The sequence below is a fragment of the Balaenoptera physalus genome, assembly GCF_965194825.1.
Source record: "Balaenoptera physalus genome assembly, chromosome: 20".
Lineage (NCBI taxonomy): Eukaryota > Metazoa > Chordata > Mammalia > Artiodactyla > Balaenopteridae > Balaenoptera > Balaenoptera physalus.
The window spans coordinates 6,657,892-6,681,561 of NC_138901.1; the positions used below are offsets into that span (position 1 = coordinate 6,657,892).

Genomic DNA, 23,670 nt, shown 5'->3' on the forward strand with positions numbered 1-23,670 from the left:
CATACTAGCAATGCTTTTTTTTTTTTAATATATTTTTCTTAACCATATTTGCTTATTTATTTATTTATTTTTATTTTATGGCTGTGTTGGGTCTTCGTTTCTGTGCGAGGGCTCTCTCTAGTGGCAAGTGGGGGCCACTCTTCATCGCGGTGCGCAGGCCTCTCACTATCGTGGCCTCTCTTATTGCGGAGCACAGGCTCCAGACGCACAGGCTCAGTAACTGTGGCTCACGGGCCTAGTTGCTCCGTGGCATGTGGGATCGTCCCAGACCAGGGCTCGAACCCGTGTCCCCTGCATTGGCAGGCAGATTCTCAACCACTGCACCACCAGGAAGCCCTAGTTTTCTTTTCTTATAGTGTCTGGCTTTGATATCAGAGTGATACTGGCCTCGTATAGTGATTCTGGAAGAGTTCCTTTTTTTTCTATTTTTTTGGAAGAGTTTAAGAAGGACTGGTATTAGCGCTTCTTTAAATGTTTGGTGGAATTCACCTGGGAATCCATCTGGTTCTGGGCTTTTCATTGTGGGGAGGTCTTTGATTACTGATTCAGTCTCCTTATTTTGTTATTAGTCTGTTCAGACTTTCTATTTCTTCTTGATTAAATCTTGGTAAGTTCTAGAAATTTGCCCATTTTATCTAGGCTATCCAATTTGTTGGTGTACAGTTGTTCGTAGTACTCTCATAAACGTTTTTGTTTCTGTGGAATTGGTAGAGATGTCCCCACTTTCCTTTCGAATTTTGGTAATTTCAGTCTTCTGTTTTTCTTAGTCCATCTAGGGAAAGTTTTGTTGATTTTGTTGATCTTTCAAAGAACAAACTTTTGGTTTTGTTGATTTTCTCTCTTTTCCTCTATTCTCTATTTTGTTTACCTCTGCTCTAATATTTATTATTTCCATCCTTCTGCTAGTTTTGGGTTTATCCTTCTTTTTCCAGTTCCTAAAGTTGTAAAGTTAGGGTTTTTATTTGAGATCTTTGCCCCCCTTTTTAATGTAAGCATTTAAATTTCCCACTTAGCACTGCTTTTGTTGTGCCCCATAAGTTTTGGTAGGTTGTGTTTATGTTTTCATTTATTTTAAGTGTTTTCTAATTCCATTTATGATTTCTTCTTTGATCCATTGGTTGTGTAAGAGTGTGCTGTTTAGTTTCCACAAGTTTGTGAATTTTCCAGTTTTACTTTTTTTCCCCTTTTCAAGTATTTATAAATAAACATAAATTGGTTGGTTATGTGTCAGTGTCAATTAGTTTTTTGAATTCTGTCTTATAATACTGTGTAATCTCTTATAAGAAAAAAAAATTTTTTGAGCATTGAGTAATGCCCTTGCAGTATGAATTGGGCCAACCATCAGATGTGGCTCCTCTCCTGTCTCAATATGAATAAAATGCAGTTAAAGAACAATGAAGAGAATCCAGTTTAAATTTTGTTATTTATTTCTAATTTCATCGTGTTTTGGTCAGAGAAGAAACTTTGTGTATCTATCTTTTTAAATCTATTAAGACTTAGTTTGTGGCCTCATATATGGTCTATCCTGGAAAATGTCCCATGTGCACTTGAAGAATAAGTGTATTGTTTTTGGGTAGCGTGTTCTGTATGTATCTGTTAGATCTAGTTGATCTAGTGTTAAGTTCTCTATTTCCTTACTTATCTTCTGTCTGGTCCTTCTATCCATTATTGAGAGTGGGGTACTGAAGTCTCCAACTACTATTGTAGAACTGTCTATGTCTTCCTTCAATTCTGTCTGCTTTTGCTTCACATATTTTGATGGTCTGTTGTCAGGTCCATAATTATGTATAATTGTTGTATCTTCTTGATCTTACTACCTGTCCATTTTTATGTTGTATGAGACAAATAAACCTGAACGTCTTTAGGTAACTGTTTGTTGGAGTTTCTGCTATTTACAGGAAACTACATTCCAAACTGAGGCAGTGCTCTAACCCAGAATCTTTTCCTATTTTGTCAGGGATGTTTGCTAAAACTTCACCATCCACCCAGATGGAGGAGACATCTGTTTGGAGTTCCCCCAGTATGTTCTAATCAAGTCTGTATTCATTCGTTTACTCATTCACTCATCCATCTACCTAGTCATTGGTTCAACAAAAATTATTTGAACACTCAAAGGTACTATTAAATGCAGCAGTGAAACTATAGCAGCAAATACAGTAGTGAAAAAGATACACCATACCTGTTTTCAGAGAACTTGCTGTCTAGTGGGAGCAATATTAAATTACAAAACGAAAACAACCAGAGGAATAGCCAGGTAGCCTCATGCATCTGTGAAGCCTGACCATGACACAACGGTAGGTGGAACCCTTCACATACAACACGGTGTTGAGTGGTGTTCCCTGATGCCGTGCAACATGGACTCCTGGCAATGAGGATTTGAAAGGTGGATGTGAAGAGTGTTGAGGGGCCCCATAATGTGGATAGGGGCTTAGTCATGTACCTGTGCAGAGTAAGCGCTCAAAAACATTTGTTGACATGAACTGAATTCGGTCCAGTCACATTCCAAGCCTGACCTAAAGCGGCCCTTAGAGGTATCCCATTTCCAATCAGAGAGTGTCCTCTGCAGGGTGGTTTAAAACATAGAAGGACATGGTAGAAGACAGAATCTAAGACCTAAGAGCTTCTTTGCAGGACTCTGTCTCCTCAAATGGAGTGAATTTTAAGATTTTTATTTAGTCTGAATTTTCACCAATTAGAAAGACATCCTCTGTAAAATGCAAATATCTAGAGTATCAGTCAGGGGAATTGATGCTAGCTGCTGTAACAACCACAGCCATGAAACTGGCTGGCATGGCAGTGGGGGCCAGATCAAGATGGTATTTCTGTCATAGCTGCATGCTGTCCCCACCCCCCACCCCATGAATCTCTAAGGCATGGTGTAGGGATGCTTCCCAGTGTAGACTGCCCAGCATGGCTGCTACCCCTTGGGAGTCCTTCATATCACTTCCTGACAGTGGGGCTCAGTTGAGACCATCCCAGTTCTCCAGAGGAGGTCTACCAGAGAAAGTGGGGCTGGTTCTCCATCTTCTTTTCGCAGAAGTCTTGTTGCCTTAATCTACACAGATTTGCCCAACTTCCTTTCAGGAAGCTCTGCACACCAAAGGACATTGGGAAAGGCAATCTTCGCAAGCCAGATATTTTTTTAAGTTCTTTTACAGCTTTCCTCCAGGGCTCCCGGGGGACGTGTATCATAACTGCATCAGGAAGAGAGGCAACCTGGTGACTCTTCCCTGAACAAATATCTGCTCTACGGTGATTTGTCGGGAGATGCCTCAACTTACATTTGACTGGATTTCATATTTTAAGTTGTATTTATTAAAAATTAGGCATCGTATTACACAATTGAAAACTCAAAATTTATTGGAGAATATACAGTGAGAATCAGTGCCCTTATTCTTGTCCCTAGTCATCCAGAGATAATGTTAATATTTCTTATGTTTCTTCCCTTTTAATCATATAGCATATATCTATACAGCATATATCTGTAGCTGCCTACCTATCTATATATCTATCATCTATTTATCTATGATGTATATGATAAATATAGATATATAATATATATGATTTGATACATGATATATGACATATATATGTCTGATCTTCAGTTTTCTTATCTGTAAAATGGGGGAAGTAACACTATAAATCTGTATATTTGTGATGAGGATAAAATGATATAGCAGGGTACTTAAATCACATAACACTGTAATAATAAATGCAGCTGATATAAAATACTACCCCTGCCCACAGGGAGTTTACAGTCTGTCCCCTGGCACCTTTCCCTCCCTGGTCCTCCAAGCCAAACCATCATTCCCTAAACTGGCCTCTGCTAATCCTTCTTACATTCAAGCAAGTGATGCTGAAGATGCTGAAGGATCAGAGCCTTGACCTGAAAAGAGGAACCTGTTGACCCTGAATTATCGCCTCCTGGTGGAATTGGAGGAGTTTTGGGGGAAATCCTTTTTCTACTAGGGAGCTGTCCGCTGCTCTCCCCACCCCCTGCACCCCACAACACAGAAAACAAAATTAAAGGAAAAAAATACTTTGCTGTAGGAAAATAGTTTTGATTCAGTTTTGTAGTTCCTTCTAATCCATTCAGTACGCTGGGTTTACTGCCCTCATGGCTCAGGGAAGCCAGGGCACCGCAGAAAGCAGAGGATAAAGGTTGCTTGCCTTTGTAGTTCCAAAACTGTCAAGGCTTTGTTGGAAGAGGAAGAAATGTGCACTGACCATAGATCTGAGGGACAAGTGAGGAGCGAGAGAAAGCTTTCCAGCCTCAGACCAGAAAAGAGTGGCCTGGATGGGGGCTGGGGTTGGACCCCAGCTTGGAGTTGCCCAGAGAACCAGCAGTTCTGCTGTTCAAACTGAGGCAGCCATGGGCCACAGGTGGGTAGTAGCTCTTGAAATGTGCTAGTTCTCAATTAAGGTGGGCTGTGAGTCCGAGAAGATGATGAAAATAAGAGGATTTAGAATATCTCATCAATAATTGAACACAATGATTACATATTGAAATGATAATATTTTGGATATATTGTAAATAAAATATATTACTAAAATTAATTTCACTTGTTTCTTTCCTTCTTTCCTTCCTTCCTCCCTCCCTCCATCTTTCTTTCTTTCTTCCTTCTTTCCTTCCTTCCTTTCTTTCTTCCTTCCTTCTTTCTTTCTTTCTTTCCTTCCTTCCTTCTTTCTTTCTAGGGGAATGTGTGAGCTGAGGTTTATTCATACAGTGGAACACTCTACAGCAGTGAAAACAAATTGGATTCTTTGTTTTACAGAAGAAGAGACACAGGCCAGAGAGGTTACCTGAAACAACAAATGCCACTCAGATGGGTAACAGAAAATCTGAATCTTGTGTCCAGGACTCCTGGGATCTTAGTGCTTAAAAACCAAAACCTTTTATTATTTTAAAACAATTTCAAATTTACAGAAAAATTCTGAAAACAGTAAAAAGCACTCTCATATATCCTTTATCCAGATTCACCTTTTTTAAAAAAACATTTTGCCACATTTGTTTTGTTATTCTGTTTATATCTAAACATAATTTTTTTCTGAATCATCTATGAATAGATTGCTTATACTATCTCTATTGGACTAAGCCTGCTACACTTAGATGCCCTCCTGGTATGTCTTCCAGTGGTGTCTGATAAAGTCCTCCCTGAGTTGTGTCTTTTTTTTTTTTATTGGCTGCGCCGGGTCTTAGTTGCAGCACGCAGGCTCTTCGTTGTAGCATGTGGGATCTAGTTCCCCAACCAGGGATGGAACCCAGGCCCCCTGCATTGGGAGTGCGACCACCAGGACCACCAGGGAAGTCCCTCCCCCAGTTGTGTCTTGCCTTTGTTTTACAGTCCAGATTCCCTCTCAAAATACAGCACTGTGTTTGCACAGGGCGCCAGCATGATAAATATTTGCAGTATTAAATAATGTAGGTTAATCACGTATTCACAACTGGTCTAAGGAATTGGAAGGTATTTCTAAATTAGCCCGAGTCCTTTAGAAAAACGACCCAGGGCTGCCTTACTCAGGGTTAAGAAAATGACTACAAAACTATGTTTGTTTTTAAACCTTACTCCCCAGCAAATGTACTGTTGCGTAAACCCTCAATAAGGCTCAGCCTTGGAACAAGACATAGGGATTGACAGCCATGTGTCTCCGCCTTGTGGCCATGTCTGGAATCACACATCCTGGATCCCGAGCCCATCTCAGTTGCTCCAGCTGGTCTGTCAATGCAGAAGGAATTCTGTGTTTCCCGGGTCAATGCAGCTGAGAGGGGGAAGGGCCTGAAACAGGGGGAAAGACAGGAAAACTCCTGCTCAGCTTTTCAATTCCCCCTTTGCAATTCCCACCCCTTGGATGTCATTGTGCTGAAAGAAAAAATTCCTCCTCAACCTTGACTTCACTTGTTTGGTGCCCAATTGCCTTTTTCCAATTCCTGGATTTTCCCAGCCTGACTTCAGCATGTCAACGGGAAGGGCAGTCATACCACCTGTGACTGATGTAATGGATTTGGGGTCAGACAGAGCAGGTCTTAAATCTCACGTCTGCCCTTACCAGCTCCAGGGTCTGGGGCTGTCATCTGAGGCCACTGAGTCTCTGTTTTCTCATCCAGCGACCACTAGTGGCCCCTCCGTGTTTTCTACCTCGCCAGACTCAGAAGCAAGCTCTTCTTAAAAGGCCCTTTCCACTCTGCGCCCCCTGCCGTCCATGCTGTTTGTTGCCTCTGAGACTCCTTCCAGGTGCCCTTGACCTGGATTCTTGGTGTCTGCAAGTTATTTGTTGCCAATTCTTTGATGTAACACTCTTCCCAGATCTTTTGAATTTGACCCTCAAGACTCTTCCCCTTTCCTTATGGGCTGCAAATCTGGGCCACCTGGGGCAAATGAACCCACAACACATCCTAAAACCCAGGCCAAGGGCAAACACTCGGTTCCCATCTGTCTGAGGGAAAAGCGTAAAAAGGGCGTGACAGTGCTTTCAGGATTGTTGAGAGTCACGTGGGTGCACCGAATAGAGGCCTTGAATCAAAAAATATTCTCCGTATATGTGAATTACCTTCCTCCCTCCCTCCGCCCTCCTTCCTTCCTTCCTTTCTTTCCTTCTCTCTCTCTTCCTTCCCTCCTCCCTCCCTCCCTCCCTTCCTCCCACCTTCTCTCCTTCCTTCTTTCCTCCCTCCCTCCCTCTCTCTTTATCGGTAATTGTTAAGAAGTCTATAAGGCACCACGACCTTTATTTTAATAGTTATGAGGGAGGATACCTAGTTGCCCTCTACAAGTAAAACTCAACAGCACGTGTTGGTTGATTTCAGTGATGTAATGACCCAGTCAGCCTCAGCTGCCTAATGCAAGCTGTAATAACGTGTATTTAATAGTCATATAACGAAAACAAACTGTAAGGATGGTGGCTGTACCAGCCAGACATGTAACAGTTCAATAAGTAAAGCTCCATGTTGGCATCGATGAGTTAGTGTGCGCAGGTGGATGAATCTGGAAGGCAAGTGAAGAGGAGCGATGACAGGTTATAAAGAAGGAGCAGGGGGGGCTTCCCTGGTGGCGCAGTGATTGAGAGTCTGCCTGCCAATGCAGGGGACACGGGTTCGAGCCCTGGTCCGGGAAGATCCCACATGCCGCGGAGCAACTAGGCCTGTGAGCCACAATTACTGAGCCTGCGCGTCTGGAGCCTGTGCTCCGCAACAAGAGGGGCCGCGATAGTGAGAGGCCCGCGCACCGCGATGAAGAGTGGCCCCCGCTTGCCGCAACTGGAGAAAGCCCTCGCACAGAAACGAAGACCCGACACAGCCATAAATAAATAAATAAATAAATAAACAAACAAACAAACAAACAAACCCAAAGTTTAAAAAAAAATTTATTAAATGAAAAATTAAAAAAAAAAAAAAACCCTTGGATTGACAAGGGTCTCTGATCACCTAACACTCAATGCACTGAATTCAAGGTGAAAGTCATCAGTGAGACGCACAGATACAGAGAACAAAGTAGTGGTTACCAGTGGGGAATGGGGAAGGGGGGAGGGGCAAGAAAGGGGCAGGGGATTAAGAGGTCCAAACTACTATGTGTAAAATAAATAAGCTACAAGGATATATAGTACAGCACAGGGAATATAGCCACTATTTTATAATAGCTGTAAATGGAGTTTAACCTTTAAAACTTGTGAATCACTATACTGTACACCTGTAACTTCTATAATATTGTACATCCACTATACTTCAATAAAAACGTCACCTGCAGAACATGGATCGGCTAAGCTGCTCTTCCCTTCCGCAGAGGCGGCGCTGTCCTCACAGTGTGGGACGGGTCGGTGAGAGGGTCAGACATGTCCTAAACTTGTCAGATGATCAAACTCATGGGCTGTCTGCTGATCAAAAGGATATGGGGTCAGGAGAAAGGTCTGCATAAAATTCTCTACAAATGTCAGAGAAAGAGCTCTGGGGCTTTGGGGGCTCTTTCCATTCATGTCACAAATGAAGCTGACACAGCGTCATCTTCACTAAGACCAGAGCCGGCCACTCAGCATCTTAGGGACACCTTGGAAGATGTGTGTGTGTGTGTGTGTGTGTTTGTGTGTGTGTGTGTGAGAGAGAGAAGATCAAAAATCCACACATCCATCCTTGGCCATCACGAACCACGTTTTTGTACATGTGTCAGGGTGTATATCTGTGACTGTAGCTGTCAGAAAAAGTCCCCTCGGTGGAAGGGATTGATAGATATTGACAAGTTTCCCTTCAAAAAGGCCTTGCTCTCTTACTTTCTCGTCAAGAATACCCGAGAGCCCATTTCCCTTCACTCTTGCCAATCTTGGATATTTTCAGACTTCTATTTCATTTTCAGTGTGATTGGAGAAAATAGTATCAATTTGCATCCCTTCGTGAGTGAGGTTGAACCCATTTTCACGTTTATTTACCATTTTAAGTTCTTTTCCTGTGGACTACCCATTGGACCACTTGGCCATTGAGTTGTTCACCATTTTCTTATTGAGTTCCTACATGAGCGCTTCGTAAATGAAGGCTCCTTGTCAAATGCCTGCAACGTTTCCTCCCCAGTTTGCCATTTCATTCTGAATTTGTTCAGGGTATTTTCAGCCAGTGCAGCTTTATGTTTTTATGAGGTCAGATTCCTCCATCTTTAGCTTTATGGCTCATGGGGTCCAGGTCCTTAGATCTTTCCCATTTCAAGATTCTAATAGATTCACCCATTATTCTAAAAGTTTTAGTTTCATTTTATTTTATTACTTTATTTTTTTGGCCACACCTCGTGGCTTGTGGGATCTTAGTTCCCAGACCAGGGATTGAATCCGGGCCCTGGCAGTGAGAGCGCGGAGTCCTAACCACTGGACTGCTAGGGAATTCCCTAGTTTCATTTTGTATTTAAATCTTTCATCCATCTGTAAATTATTTTGGCTTAGAGAGTGACATATGGATAGAACTTCGTTTTTTCTAAGATTCAGCCAGTTATGTCAATGCCATTTATTGAAAAATCTTTCCTTTCCCGTGCGTTGTACAAGGCTCTGCTGTGCTCCGTTGGAATCTTAGCGAGTAAGTCAAGCGACTTACCCAGTATTTGAAACCTCTTCTGTTTGGCTCAAAAGTCCATAGCCTTTCCTTCCTGCCTTGATTTTTTGACCACTACTCTTTGTTTTACAAGTGATAGCAAGTCATGAAGGGTCCCACCGCCTGGGATGGGCCCCAGGTCTGAGCTATTTGCATTCCTGCTGCTCTAATTGGATGTGAAGGGTCTTTAAGGGTGAGGTCACACACAGGAGTGGGGCCCCGAGGGTATGTCCTCACGGGGAGGCAGCTGCTTCTGCTGGGTGCTGTCAGGGGGGCTCCAGAGAAATCCCAGACCCCAGCAACTCTCCCGCCCACCTGTCAAATCACCTACATCCCACCTGTGCGGGTGGGAGCTATTTACTTGGATCTTCAACTTTAGCAGACTTTGTTCCTCTGGGGAGACAGGAGCCTCTGGGGCGGGAGGGGTTTGGACAAAGCCCTAGACGAGGCTCAGGATCAGCTGCGGTAGCGGAGGGGATGCCCCTGGACTTTGTGACTTTCCTCTTGAAAAGGTGTAAGGCTTCTAATAGGAAGCCTCTCTCACCTACTGTGATGCAGCCAGCAGTGGGAATGGAGGGAAAAGACTCTGGAGGGAGAGGCCAGGGATCCAGACCGTGGTCCAAAATCCTCGAGAAGGAGGAAGCGAGAGTCTTCTAACCCCAGAACCCGGGAAACCGCCACTTTCACCTGGACCCCAGGTCAGGTGCCACCAAGTGCTAAGCCATGTTAGTAAGTGTGGGTAATCGTCGCGGTCACTGTGAATGTGCATCCCCGTGAAGTCCCTGAGGGACACACAGCCTCGCATCACTTCCAGCCTGAGGCACATTTCAGCTGGAGTCCCAGGCTGCCCTGACACCCCTGTTGCCCAGAAGCCTTCCACGTGGTTCGAGTGACCCTCACTGCTCAGCCCACGGGATCCCATCCACCCAGTGTGTGGAATCTGCCCTCACAAGCAGAGATGCTCGGTGCTCTGGAACAGCCTGGAGAATGCAAGCCTCAGACCCACGCACGCAGGGAGCAACCCAAGTCCACGTGCCCGAGGGCACAGTCCAAAGTCTACGTCAGGAGCTCCTGGTGGAAACTGGCCAGGAAGGTGTGCAAATAGCAGGACTTCCTGCCTTCCTGGGACTCTGGCTTAGGGACAAACACCTGCCCCCACCCTTGTCACTGAAGCATCTTTCTTGCTGGCGACACAGCTTTAGGGGGTTGACTTCAGAAGGAGACACTCTCTACCCACATATATCTGAGGTAGCAAGTCCTCCAATTTCAAATTCTCCGCCGGCAGAGCAGTACAGCCTGGTCAGTGATTAGAGAGGACTTGACCAGGCACCAGGAAACGGGCATCCTGTCGTGGCTCAGAATCATGGGAAGTAGGGGCTGGCAGGGGTGGAAGAGGTCGTGCATCACCCACTTCACAGATGTAAAAACTGAGGCCCAAGGAGGTGAAGGGATGCACCCGAGTCTGCACCGTTTGCACAGAGCCTGGATTCCGGACCAGGCTCTAAAGAGACCTCTAAGTAGCCCTGAGTCTATCCTTTTTTTTTTTAATTGAAATATAGTTGATTTACAATGTTGTGTTAGTTTCTGGTGTACAGCAAAGTGATTCAGTTTTTTTATACACACATATACATTCATTTTTCAGATTTTTTTCCTTTTATTACAGGACACTGAATATAGTTCCCTGTGCTATACAGTAGGATCTTGTTATTTAGCTATTTTATGTATAGTGGTGTATATCTGTTAATCCCAAACTCCTCATTTATCCCTCCCCCACCTTTCCCCTTCGGCAACCATAATTTTGTTTTCTATGTCTGTGAGTCTGTTTCTGTTTTGTAAATAAGTTCATTTGTATTATTTTCAGAGACTCCACATGTAAGTGATATATTTGTCTTAATCTGTCTGACTTACATCACTTAGTACGATAATGTCTGGGTCCATCCATGTTGCTGCAAATGGCAACATTTCATTCTTTATTTAGGGCTGAGTAACATTCCCTGAGTCTATTCTTTGAGCTGAACTCCTTCACCTGTGAAGTGTTGGGAAGGACAGGTGGCATGGATGGGTAAAAGTGGGGTTTGAGCTGTTAGGATGTGGCGCGTACGTGTGTTACAAAACGTTATTACTGACCTATGATGTGAGTTTCCTTCCCTCCCCTGACCGTCTGCTCACAGTGTGGGTGACTCTTCCTGACCTCCCTCAGGGGGCTCTTCTCCTTGCTGCTGAACTTCAGGCTCAGGACAGCGATTTAGTGAGGACACGCAGGGGTGATGCTGAAATGAGATCAAGAGGGTAGGTAGAATTGAATCCAGCAAGGAACCAGAACCTGTGCCGTCAACGTCAGGCGTGAGTGAAATTGCAGCTTGCCCTCCATCTCCTATTGCTGACGATCCTTCAGCTCTACCATCTCCCACCTCCTCTCCCTCCTCCAGTCGTAACTCTTCTTGCCTGTTCCCTCGATGCCAGCCCCTGTGTGCCAGCTGTTGTACTATACTACTGTACTTTTCAAGGTACTGTCCTGTAAGATGAAAAATGCTTTCTTTTTTGTGTTTGTATTATTTGTGTGAGAAGTATTATAAACCTATTACAGTACAGTACTATATAGCCGATTGCGTTAGTTGGGTACCTAGGCTAACTTTGTTGGACTTACGAACAAAGTGGACTTAAGAACGTGCTCTCGGAACGGAACTCGTTCGTATGTAGGGGACTTACTGTACATTGTAGGACGTGTAGCAGAATCCCTGGCCCCTACCTGGTAGATGCCAGCAGCAGCCCCCAGCCCAAAGACACACCTGTCGTGACAACCAAAATCGTCTCAGACACTGACAGATGGCCCCTTGTTGTCTTGTCCCTGGTTGAGAACCTCTGGTTTAGAGGGTTTGTTTGGCTTATTAAAGTGAAGTCGGGAATTCCCTGGTGGTCCAGTGGTTAGGATTCCATGCTTCCACTGCAGGAGGCCCAGGTTCGATCCCTGGTCAGGGAACTAATATCCCCACAAGCTGCTCAGCACAGCCAGAAAAAAATAAATAAATAAAATAAAGTGAAGTCAGGTCATGACATTGGTCCTTTGGGCCTGGCAAACATTCCACGTGTCTTTCTAAACTTCCTCCCTCCCCAGCCCCCAACACTGAGTTTTATTTTAATGTATTTTTTAAAATTAATTAATTAATTTATTTATTTATTTTTGGCTGCTTTGGGTCTTCATTGTTGCGTGTGGCCTTTCTCTAGTTGTGGCGAACTGGGGCTACTCTTCATTGCGGTGTGCAGGCTTCTCATTGCGGTGGCTTCTCTTGTTGTGGAGCATGGGCTCTAGGTGCGCAGGCTTCAGTAGTTGTGGTACATGGGCTTCAGTAGTTATGGCTCGTGGGCTCAGTAGTTGTGGCTTGTGGGCTCTAGAGTGCAGGCTCAGTACCTGTGGTGCACGGGCTTAGATGCTCTGCAGCATGTGGGATCTTCCCAGACCAGGGCTCAAACCCATGTCCCCTGCATTGGCAGACGGATTCCTAACCACTGCGCCACCAGGGAAGTCCCTTTTCTTTCTTTTTAAATTTTATTTATTTATTTTATTTTATTATTTTTGGCTGTGTCAGGTCTTAGTTGGGGCATGTGGGCTCTTTGTTGTAGCTTGCGGGCTTCCCTCTAGTTGTGGCACACGGGCTTATTTGCCACGCTGTATGTGGGATCTTAGTTCCCCGACCAGGGATCAAACTTGAGTACCCTGCGTTGGAAGGCGGATTCTTAACCACTGGACCACCAGGGAAGTCTCGGCATAACTATGTCTGATACATACAACTGCCTTATTATTTTCTGTATGGTTGAGCCTGTTACATTCCTTCCAGCAGCTTCTCACAGTGCCTGGACCCCCTTGTCCCCATCAGTAACACATGAGTCATCAAAACTCGGTTGGTTTGATATGTAAAAAATGGCATTGTCTTCCACATTTATTTGCTAAGTTATTTAAATTAAACATTTGTATTTTATTATCCACTGAATTTCCTCTTCATGACTTGCCTCTCTCATCAATTTTCCAAATGGGGTCTTAATGTTTTTTCTTCTATAGACTCTTAATCAAGAGAAATGCTATTAATCCTTTTCTATGTTATTTGTTCTAAATATTTCTCTCATTCTGTTCTTTGTCCTTTCAGTCTTTGTTTATTGGTACATCCAAGTGCTATATTTGCATGCAGTCGAATTCACTACTGACTCTTTCTTGTCGACCGTTAATTTCAAGTTTCGAAAGTGCTCCCTGTCATCCAGGAATTTTATAGAGATTCACTTCCATTTTCTGTTTAAAAAATTATTTGATATCCTAATCTCCCTGAATTTACTTAAGTGGAGCACACTGAGGGGTGACACCATAGGATTATGCCTTAACCCTTCCCTTCCCTGCTTACCTTTTTAGTTTTCTATGCCATATGTGAATTTCTTGAGTAGACTAGGTCTGTTTTTAGGCTATTGACTGTGTTCTATTGATATGTTTATCTAGTCTTGTTAGATTTACAAGCTGGTTTCTTTATTATGACCTGGTACTGCTCTACTATCTGGCAGGTAATCCTTCCTCATTGCTCATCTTTAAGATATTAGAAATTTTCTCTTCATTTATTCAAATCTCTAGATTATATATACATGTATGCATTCTCATTTCTCCCAAATAAATTTATGACTTAACTCAATCAAAATCAAAGCCAGCAGAGTATTTTAGAATATATATATGTATAATCCACATTTATAAGATGTATATACAGTATATAAAATGCTATCAAATGGCACTGAATGCTACAGAGAAATTGTTCATGAAAGGAAGTGTCAATCGATATGGCAAACTTCATTGTTGTCTTATTTTAAGATATTGCCACAGACACTCACCTTCAGCAACCACCACCTTAATCAGTCAGCAGCCATCAACAACAAGGCAAGACCATCCACTAACAAAAACTTTAAAGTTTGCTGAAGGCTCAGATGATGGTTAGCATTTTTTAGCAATAAAGCATTTTGTAATTAAGGTATGTATGTTGTTTTCTTTAGACATAGAGCAGTTACACACTTAATAGACTATAGTAGAGTATAAACATAATATTTGCTTTATTGAACCTGCAATAACTCTGAGGTATGCCTGTTCAAGCTTGAGAGATTTGCCTCAAGAGGCAGCAAGAAACGTGGAGTGGGTATATCCTTACAAGGTCGGGAAAATGTTCCAGATATAAGCAGGGCCAAAGAAAGATATCTCCAACCTAAAGGCAGCTAGTAAAGATTAGAGGAGGTGATGCTACTTCAATGTGAAAACAACAAGGCAAAACTTCAAGGAACATGAGAAATCAAGGAAATGTGACATCACCAAAGCAAACAAGGATCCTCCAGTAACCAAACACAAAAACGGAATTTTGCAATTTAACGGATAAAGAATTTTAAATACCTCTTTTGAGGAAATCAATGAGCTGCAAGAGAACACAGAAAGACAATTCAATGAAGTAAGGAAGACAATACACAAACAAAATGAGAAATTTAATAAATAAATAGAAATCATGAAAAAGAACAAATTCTGAAGCTGAAGAAGTCAATGAATTAAACTTTAAATTGTAATAGAGAGTATCAACTACAGAATAGACCAAACAGAAGATAGAATCAATGAACTGGAGGGTAGGAACTTTGAAATATCCCAGGCAGAAGAGAACTAAGGGGGAACAAAATGAAAAAGAGCAGAGAAAACCTGTGTGATCTATGGGACTCCACCAAAAGAACCAATATCAGAGTCACCGGAGTTCCAGAAGGAGAGAGGGAGGACGGGGCAGAAAGTTTATTTAAAGAAACAATAGCTGAGAATTTCCCAGACCTGGTGAGAATTTTGTACATCCAAGTTCATGAAGCTAACAGATCATCCCATTAATGCAAAATGATCATTTTCAAGACACAATATAATGAAACTGACAAAAATCAAAGACAAAGAGAGAATTCTAAGATCAGCAAGAGTGAAAAAGATTGTAACCTACGAAGGAATCCCTATTAGGCTATCGGTGGATTTCTCAGCAGAATCTCTACTGGCCAGGAGAGAGTGAAATGACATATTCAAAGTGTTGAAAGAAAAAATATTGCCAGCCAAGAATATTCTATCTGGCAAATTACCCTTCAGAAATGATGATAAATAAAGACATTCCCAGACAAAGAAAAGCTGAGGCAGTGCATCACCTCTAGACCTGTCTTATAAGAAATGCTGAAAAGGAATTCTTCAAGGAGAAATGAAAAGATGCTAATTGGTAAAATGAAAACACTCAAAAATATACAATACAATTTTGTAGGCTTGAATAAGACTATTTTACTTTTATTTTTTAATTATTTTTATTTTTATTTATTTTTGGCTGTGTTGGGTCTTCGTTGCTGCGTGCAGGCTTTCTCTAGTGGCAGCAAGCGGGGGCTACTCTTTGCTGTGGTATGTGGGCTTCTCATTGCGGTGACTTCTCTTGTTGCAGAGCACAAGCTCTAGATCGTGTGGGCTTTGGTAGTTGTGGCTCACGGGCTCTAGAGCGCAGGCTCAGTGGTTGTGGTGCACAGGCTTAGTTGCTCCTTGGCATGTGGGATCTTCCCGGACCAGGGATGGAACGCGTGTCTCCTGCATTAGCAGGCTAATTCTTAACAACGGCACCACCAGGGAAGTCCCAACTACTTTACTTTTAAAGGTATAACCCCAAAGTTTTGACTTACAGTCTTTTTTTCATTCAGTAAAAATCTTTAAAAATTTTTATCGTGATTTTTTTCTTCAATAGTTTGTTGTTTAGACATTTTCTGAGCATGTAGAAATGTTTCAGTTCTGTTTTTGTTATTAATTTCTACCTTAGTTGAATTACATTCAGAGAACATACTCAATGATTTCAATCTTTGGAAAACTTCAGTGACCTATTTTATGGCTGGTCTCTTTAACAGTCAGTTTTTGCAAATGTTCTCTGTGTGCTTTAAAACACATGTTGTTCGAAGTTGTTGGATCAAGTGTTCCACATGCTTCCAGTTGCATTTCAAACTCATGATGAACAGTCACACTGAATGTCTATTGGCTCTATATATGGTCAGAGTTTCTGTGAATGGGTTTGTGTTTAGTTCAGTAAATTTAAACAATTTTTTAATGGAGGTCTGATTTAAGTTATTTCCATTGCTCTGAGTGCCTCTAAGCAAATGATTAGACTGAAAATACTATGCAGGCGAGTGTTGTCCTGGAGCACAGATGGTTTGAGAGAAGAGATAATAGTCATATCAGTTTACTCATTTTTGAACTGCTGCTTGAATCATTTCCATTAGGTTTAATGAAAACCTTACAAGACACCAGAGGGTATACATGGGTGCTGCTCTGTTTATACCTAACCTTTACTTGCTTTTATCTTACAAAATCACTTCTCCCAGGAAGTTTGGAACTGGAATTTACAATTCAGTGGAGAAAAAGGGATCTGGGGGACCTTCAAGATGACAGAGGAGTAAGACGTGGAGATCACCTTCCTCCCCACAAATACATCAGAAATACATCTACATGTGGAACAACTCCTACAGAACACCTACTGAACGCTGGCAGAAGACCTCAGACCGCCCAAAAGGCAAGAAACTCCCCCACGTACCTGGCTAGGGCAAAAGAAAAAAGAAAAGACAGAGATAAAAGAATAAGGACGGGACCTGCACCAGTGGGAGGGAGCTGTGAAGGAGGAAAAGTTTCCACACACTAGGAAGGCCCTTCGCGGGTGGAGACTGCAGGTGGCGGAGGGGGAAGCTTCGGAGCCGCGGAGGAGAGCGCAGCCACAGGGGTGCGGAGGGCAAAGCGGAGAGATCCCCGCACGGAGGATCGGCGCCGAGCAGCACTCACCAGCCCGAGAGGCTTGTCTGCTCCCCCGCCGGGGCGGGCGGGGCTGGGAGCTGAGGCTCGGGCTTCGGAGGTCAGACCCCAGGGAGAGGACTGGGGTTGGCGGCGTGAACACAGCCTGAAGGGGCTAGTGCGCCACAGCTAGCCGGGAGGGAGTCTGGGAAAATGTCTGGAACTGCCTAAGAGGCAAGAGACCGTTGTTTCGGGGTGCACGAAGAGGGGGAATTAAGAGCACCGCCTAAACGAGCTCCAGAGACGGCACGAGCCGTGGCCATCAGCGCGGACCCCAGAGACGGGCATGACATGCTAAGGCTGCTGCTGCAGCCAGCAAGAAGCCTGTGTGCACATCTTACAGTGCAAGAGTAAAAAAGACTATAACTTACAAAGGAAGCTCCATTAGGCTATCAGTGGATTTCTCAGCAGAAACTCTACAGGCCAGGAGAGAGTGGAATGACATATTCAAAGTGTTGAAAGAAAAATATTGCCAGCTGGGACTTCCCTGATGGGGCAGTGGTTAAGAATCCGCCTGCCAATGCAGGGGACACGGGTTTGAGCCCTGGTCCGGGAAAATCCCACATGCCGCAGAGCGACTAAGCCCGTGCGCCACAACTACTGAGCCTGTGCTCTAGAGCCCACGAGCCACAACTACTGAAGCCCACGTGCCTAGAGCCCGTGCTCCGCAACAAGAGAAGCCACCGCAATGAAGAGTAGCCCCTGCTGGCTACAAATAGAGAAAAGCCTGCACGCAGCAACAAAGACCCAATGCAGCCCAAACTAAATAAATAAATTGATAGAAAAATAATGCCAGCCAAGAATATTCTATCTGACAGTTAGCCTTCAGAAATAAAGGAGAAATAAAGACAGTCCTTCAAAGAAACCCTGAGGCAGTCCATCACCACTAGATCTGCCTTACGAGAAATGCCGAGAGGAGTTCTTCAAGCTGAAATGAAAAGATTCTAATTAGTAACATGAAAACATACGAAAGTATACTAGTAAAGGTAAATATACAGTCAGATTTAGAAAACTCTAAATCTGTAATATGATGGCATGCTAACCACTTAACCATAGTTATATAAATAGTTATATTTAGTTATAAACAGTTTTATAACTGTTATATAAATGTTATATAACTATAGTTATATAAATGTTAAAGGAAAAGAGGATTAAAAATAACTATAGCTACTATAATTTGTTAACAAATACACAATATAAAAACAGGTAAAGGGTGACATCAAAGATATAAACGAGGCGAGTAAAAGGGCAGAGCTTTTGTATGAGATTGAAGTTAAGTTCCTATCAGCTTAAAATGGACTGTCTTCTCTATAAGGTGTTTTATGAAAGCCTCATGGTAACCACAAAGCAAAAAACTATAGTAGATTCTGAAAAGATAAAGAGAAGGGAAGTCGAGGATACCACCATGGAAAATCATCAATTCACAAAGATAGGCAAAAAGAGAGGAAAATAGAACAATGGAAGCACAAAAAAGCCAGAAAGCAATTAACAAGATGGTATTAGTAAGTCCTTACATATCAATAATTACTCTAAATGTAAATGGATTGAATTCTCCAATCAAAAGGCATACAGTGGCGGAAGACAAGACCCAACTATAGGCTGTCTACAAGACACTCACTTCAGCTTTAAGGATGCACAGATTCTCAATAAAATATTAGCAAATCAAAGTCAATAGCACATTAAAAGGATCATACACCATGATCGAATGGGACTTATCCCTGGGATGCAAGGATAGTTCAACATACACAAATCAATAAATGTGATACACCACTCATTAACAGAATGAAAGATCAAAATCTTATAATTATCTCAATAGATGCAGAAAAAGCACTTGAAAAAATACAACATCTTTTCATATAAAAAAAAAAAGACCCTCAACAAATTGGGTATAGAAGAAACATACCTTAACATAATAAAGATAATATACAACAAACCTATAACTAACATTATACTCAGTGATGAAATTCTGAAAGCTTTTCCTCTACGATCAGGAACAAGACAAGGATGCTCACTCTCACCATTCTTATTCAACATAGTACTTACTAGAAAACCTAGCTAGAGCAATCAGGCAAGATAAATAAACAAAAAGGATTCAAATAGAAAAGGAAGAAGTAAAATTGTCACTACTTGCAGAAGATATGATCTTACATATAGAAAATCCTAAAGACTCAACCAAAAAACTATTGGAACTAATCAACAAATTCAGTAAAGTTGCAGGATATAAAATTAACATACAGAAAAGTTTGTTTCTATACAATAACAATGAAATATCTGAAAGAGAAAAAAGAAAACAATCTCATTCAAAATTGCCCCCCCAAAAATATTTAGAAATAAATTTTACCAAATAAGTAAAAAATCTGTACAATGAAAACTACAACACTTTGATGAGAGAAACTGAAAAAGATACAAATAGAACAATATCCCATGTTCATGGATCAGAAGAATTAATATTGTTAAAATGCCCATACTACCTAGCACCATCTATTGATTCACTACAATCCCTATTAGAATTCCATAGCATTTTTTGAAGAAATCAAAAAAAAAATCTTAAATTTTGTAAAAAAGACTTTGAATAGCCAAAGCAATCATGAGAAGAACAAAGCCAGAGGCTTCACACTTCCTGATTTCAATACTATTATATACAAAGGTATAGTAATTAAAGCGGTATGGTACTGGCATAAAAACAGACACAAAGACCAACATAACAAAATAGAGAGCCCCAAAATAAATCCCTGCATATAGAGTCAACTAATATTTGACAAGGGAGCCAAGAGCACTCAATGGGGAAAGGATAGTCTCTTCAACAAATGATTTTGGGAAAACTGGAAAACCACATGCAGATAAATAAAACTGGATCCCTATCTTACATAATTCACAAAAAATTAACTCAAAATGGATTACAGACTTCAACATAAGAACCCCCAGGGACCCCCCAGGACCTCAATTATGAGCAGATCCCTGGATATCTCACAACCTGTATTCCTAACTTCCTTCCAACCTGAGACCTCTATACCAGTCATGCCCTTGATCTCTCCCCTTGGACTGTCTCAAAGATGCATCCAACTCAACAAGTCCAAAACTAAACTCGTGATTATGCCCCTCTGAAAAGGGAGCCTCACCCTCTTCCACCGTTTCCTAGTTGTCATCCCTGACCCATCTGTGTCTTCACCCCTACATCCTGTCCTGCTTGTATTCCATTCAATGCTGCCTCCTAAAGGCTCTCAGATTTGTCCATCTCTCTATCTCCATCCCTGCCAATTTGGCACAAGCTACCATCATATCAACTCTCAATAGCCTCCAAGCTGGTCTGCCCACGTCCACTCTTGGTTATTCACCACCCTGCAGCCAGAATACGCTTTTTGAAAAACAAATCCGACCTTGTCACTACTCTGTAAAACATTCAACAGCCTCCCAAGGCTTTTAGGATAAAGGCCAAACTCCTCCACCAGGTCTCAGTTTGGACCCTGCCAACTCCCCAGGCCTTGGTCCACAGCAACCTCCTCTTCCTTCCCCAAGTGACAACCACAGGGTTTCAATTCCTCATAGAGTGCACATCCCCTTGGCTACTGGAACTTTTCATGTGCTGCTTCCTGGGCCTAAGATGCTCCTTTCTTCCCTTTGCTTGGTTAACCCATACTCTTCCTTCAGATCTTAAACAGTCATTCATTCATTCAACAAATATTTATTGAACATGCATTACATGCCAGGCACTGTGCTAGGCGCTGGGATCAATGAACAAAACAAATCAAGTTCCCATTCTCAAGAAGCTTACATTCTCCTGGTGGGAGGGGGAGGGGAGACAAACATAAAATATGCCAGGTGGTCACAAGTGCCCTGAAGAAAAAGAGAGCCGAGGGTGCCAAGGGGACACAAGTGTGGTTATACATCAGGAAGGTCTCTATGATAAGGCGATATTTTAGCAGAGACCTGAAAGAAGTGAAGGAGTCGTGCTAAGAGCTGGGGGTAAAGGATCCAAGGCAGTGAGCACAGCAAGTGCAAAGGTCCTGAGGCAGGAGCAAAGAGGCTGAAAGAGAGGAAGTGAGGGCAGGAGTGGAAGGAGATGAGATCAGACAGCAAATGGAGAGTCGTCATTTAAGGACCTGTAGGCCTTTGTGGGGAGTGTGGGTTTTTCTCTGAATGATGTAGGGAGTCACTGGAGAATGACATGATCTGACTTTGTAAGGATCACACTGGTTGCTGTGAGGAAAAACAAATGGTAGAGGCAGGGGTGGAAGAGGGGAGACCATGAAGAGGCAATTGTAGCATTCCAGGTGTGAGGTGATGGTGGACCAGGGTGGGCCACAGAGGGGGCAAGAAGTCACTGGACCCCAGATACACCAATGCTCCTGCTTGTAAGTTCCCAGAGCACCTCCTTCATCTATGGCAGTTGTAACTGGACATTTATTTGTACACATTTGATTAATGTCTGATTCCCCCTACTGGGCTGTGAGCCTCAAAGAGGCAGGAATGGGGTTTCTTTGCTCACCACGGCATCTCCAACACCCAGTGCCCATAACAGATGCTCTATACAATTTTGGTGAATGAATGAATGAACAAATACCAAAACAAAGAAAAAAGCACACACACACACAAACATATACACAATTCCACAATTTGCTAAGTCCAGCCTTCTTTTTTCTCTCAGGGCTCTGCTAGAAGCAGTCATCCTGTGTCTGCTCTGTACTCAGTCACGATATCAAAGAACACCATATCAGGGTGGCGTGACATGTGCCACTTGGGTTCAGGCCCGGGGTCCACCAGTCATGGCTGGAGACATAAAATTGCTAACAACTGCTGTGTTTACTTTGTGCCAACGACAACTTAAAATCTTTTAAATGTATTACCTCATATAATCCCCTATGCCAGTCAAAGAAAGTAGGTACTATCCCCATTTTTCAGATCTGGAAACTGAGGCACGGAGGGCTTTATGACCTGCCCAGGAACTCACAGCTGGTAAGAGGCAGATGCGGGCGGTCCAGTCCCTTGTGACAGGACGTGGCCGTCTTCCTGGGTCTGTCCCAGTCTCCCTCCCACTGACCCTTTCACCAGCAGAAGCCTGTTCCTGGAACCTTCCACCACCTCCCAGTCTCCCAACTCCCCCGGCCTCTCTCTTTTCCCACCCAAGCCCATATGACTCTGTCCTGGTAAGTCCACTTCTTAGCCCAGATATGTCACCATCTCACATTCCTGGGTCTTCCTGGGAAGTCCACCACCATCTGAAACGCCTTTCTAAACCTCTCCAGGTTGAAATCTCTGATCCCACTGAAAACCCTTTCAAATGCCAGACAGTTCCACCCCCGCCCCGTCCCCCATCCCCCATTCTCCGAGTCTCTCTCATCACCTCCTTCCACCAGCCAAGTGTCAGCCTCCAGAGGGTCGGCCACACGGGCCCTGGCGTCCAGACGCAGAGCCCGCGCGTCCCCAGGATGTTGGAGACCACCGTTCCCTCTCGGAAGCCCACAGAGGGGCCCAGAAAGCCTGGCCCACCAGCTCCAAACTGCCATCTGTGGGGGAAACTGGCTAAAAGAGCCCTGGGACAGACTCCTTACTCTCCCCGTAAATCCAGGGCTGCGGACGCCGGGAGCCAAAGCCACATGTCCGAGCCTGGTGTGTGTCCCGGGTTAGGCCAGAATCCTGGAAGTCAGGAGACGAAGTAATGGCTCTCATTTTTCTTGACTCAGCTGCATTTTCGAGAACCGAAACTCCAGGATGACTGACGGCAGGGGAAGCAATACTCCGTGACCCAGCCCGCAGAAGCTCCGCCGCGTGGACGGTGCATTCGAGTTCTGACTCACCCGCACCCGGGACAGGGGGAACGGGAGAGCGCGCCCCCTAGCGGACTTTAGAGGAGGAGGCGGGGGGCGCCCAGGAGGAGGGGGGGGGGGAGAGGAGGAGGAAGGGGGAGGGGAAAGGGAGGGGGAGTTGGAGGGAGAGCAGGAGGGGGAGAAAGAGGGAGGGGGAAGGAGGGGGAGTGAGGACTGGAGGAGGGGCAGGGGGAGGAGGGGGAGGAGGGGAGCTCCAGAGTCTCTTCTGAAGCGGAGGACCTCTAGAGGCTGAAACCTAACGTCTGGTGGGTGATTGCATTTCCAGGATGGGAAATCAACTTAGGTCCCCTCCAGTCCCCTGGAAGTGTGCCTGGAACAGTGAGTTGACAGGAGTTGAAGGCTGAGCCCGGACTCACTAGGTCAGCAGGCTGTCACTGGTTAGTGATCAGTGAAGGGAAGGCAGAGGGCGGGCACGTGTGCCAAGTGTTCACAGCTCCCGGTCTGAGCTGTTCCAGAGCCAGATCCTGTAATAACTCTGCCTCCGTGACTCTGACCCCTGAGAATCGGAAACGATTTCTCCCTTACTGTTCAGCCAGGTGAAGAGTCGCCCTCACTGAACCTGTCAGGGTTCCAGGCCCCTTAGGGACATGGAGTTTGGATGGAATCTGTTTGCAGTTTTAGCGCCTCCTGGGGCCCTCCGCTCCCATCTGACCCAGCAACACCAGGAAACCTCTCTTAACCACACGCCACCTAAGAACCACCCACATGGCTGCCAGGCAACCAAGCAAGCAGGCCGAACCCAGGAGCGGCCCCCAAACCCTCTCCCCACACCCTTTCCATCACCTCCTTCTCACCTCCTTTCCCACCATCTGCCAAAATAAAAAGTCAGTGTTCAAGAACAAATCCTGAAAAATGAGTGAATATGGAAAATCAGGTTAAGAGGAAAGTATCACTTAGGCTTAGGGCATTAAGAGGGGAAAAGACTAGAAGGAAACTTGAATGAA

At 43.8% G+C, this 23,670-nt stretch overlaps 1 long non-coding RNA gene across 2 annotated transcripts; it reads right to left on the bottom strand.

Moving 5' to 3' along the window:
• Positions 1 to 335: 335 nt before the first annotated feature.
• LOC309650403 lies at positions 336 to 22,755 on the bottom strand. Of its 2 annotated transcripts, XR_014257561.1 has the most exons (4): positions 22,243 to 22,755; positions 11,186 to 11,328; positions 7,734 to 7,863; positions 336 to 6,980 (listed from the first exon to the last, which is right to left on the bottom strand). It is a non-coding gene; the product is annotated as an uncharacterized lncRNA (long non-coding RNA). The 2 variants fall into 2 exon arrangements; XR_014257562.1 differs by lacking the exon at positions 336 to 6,980 and having other exon boundaries at positions 7,399 to 7,863.
• Between the last annotated feature and the right edge of the window lie 915 nt (positions 22,756 to 23,670).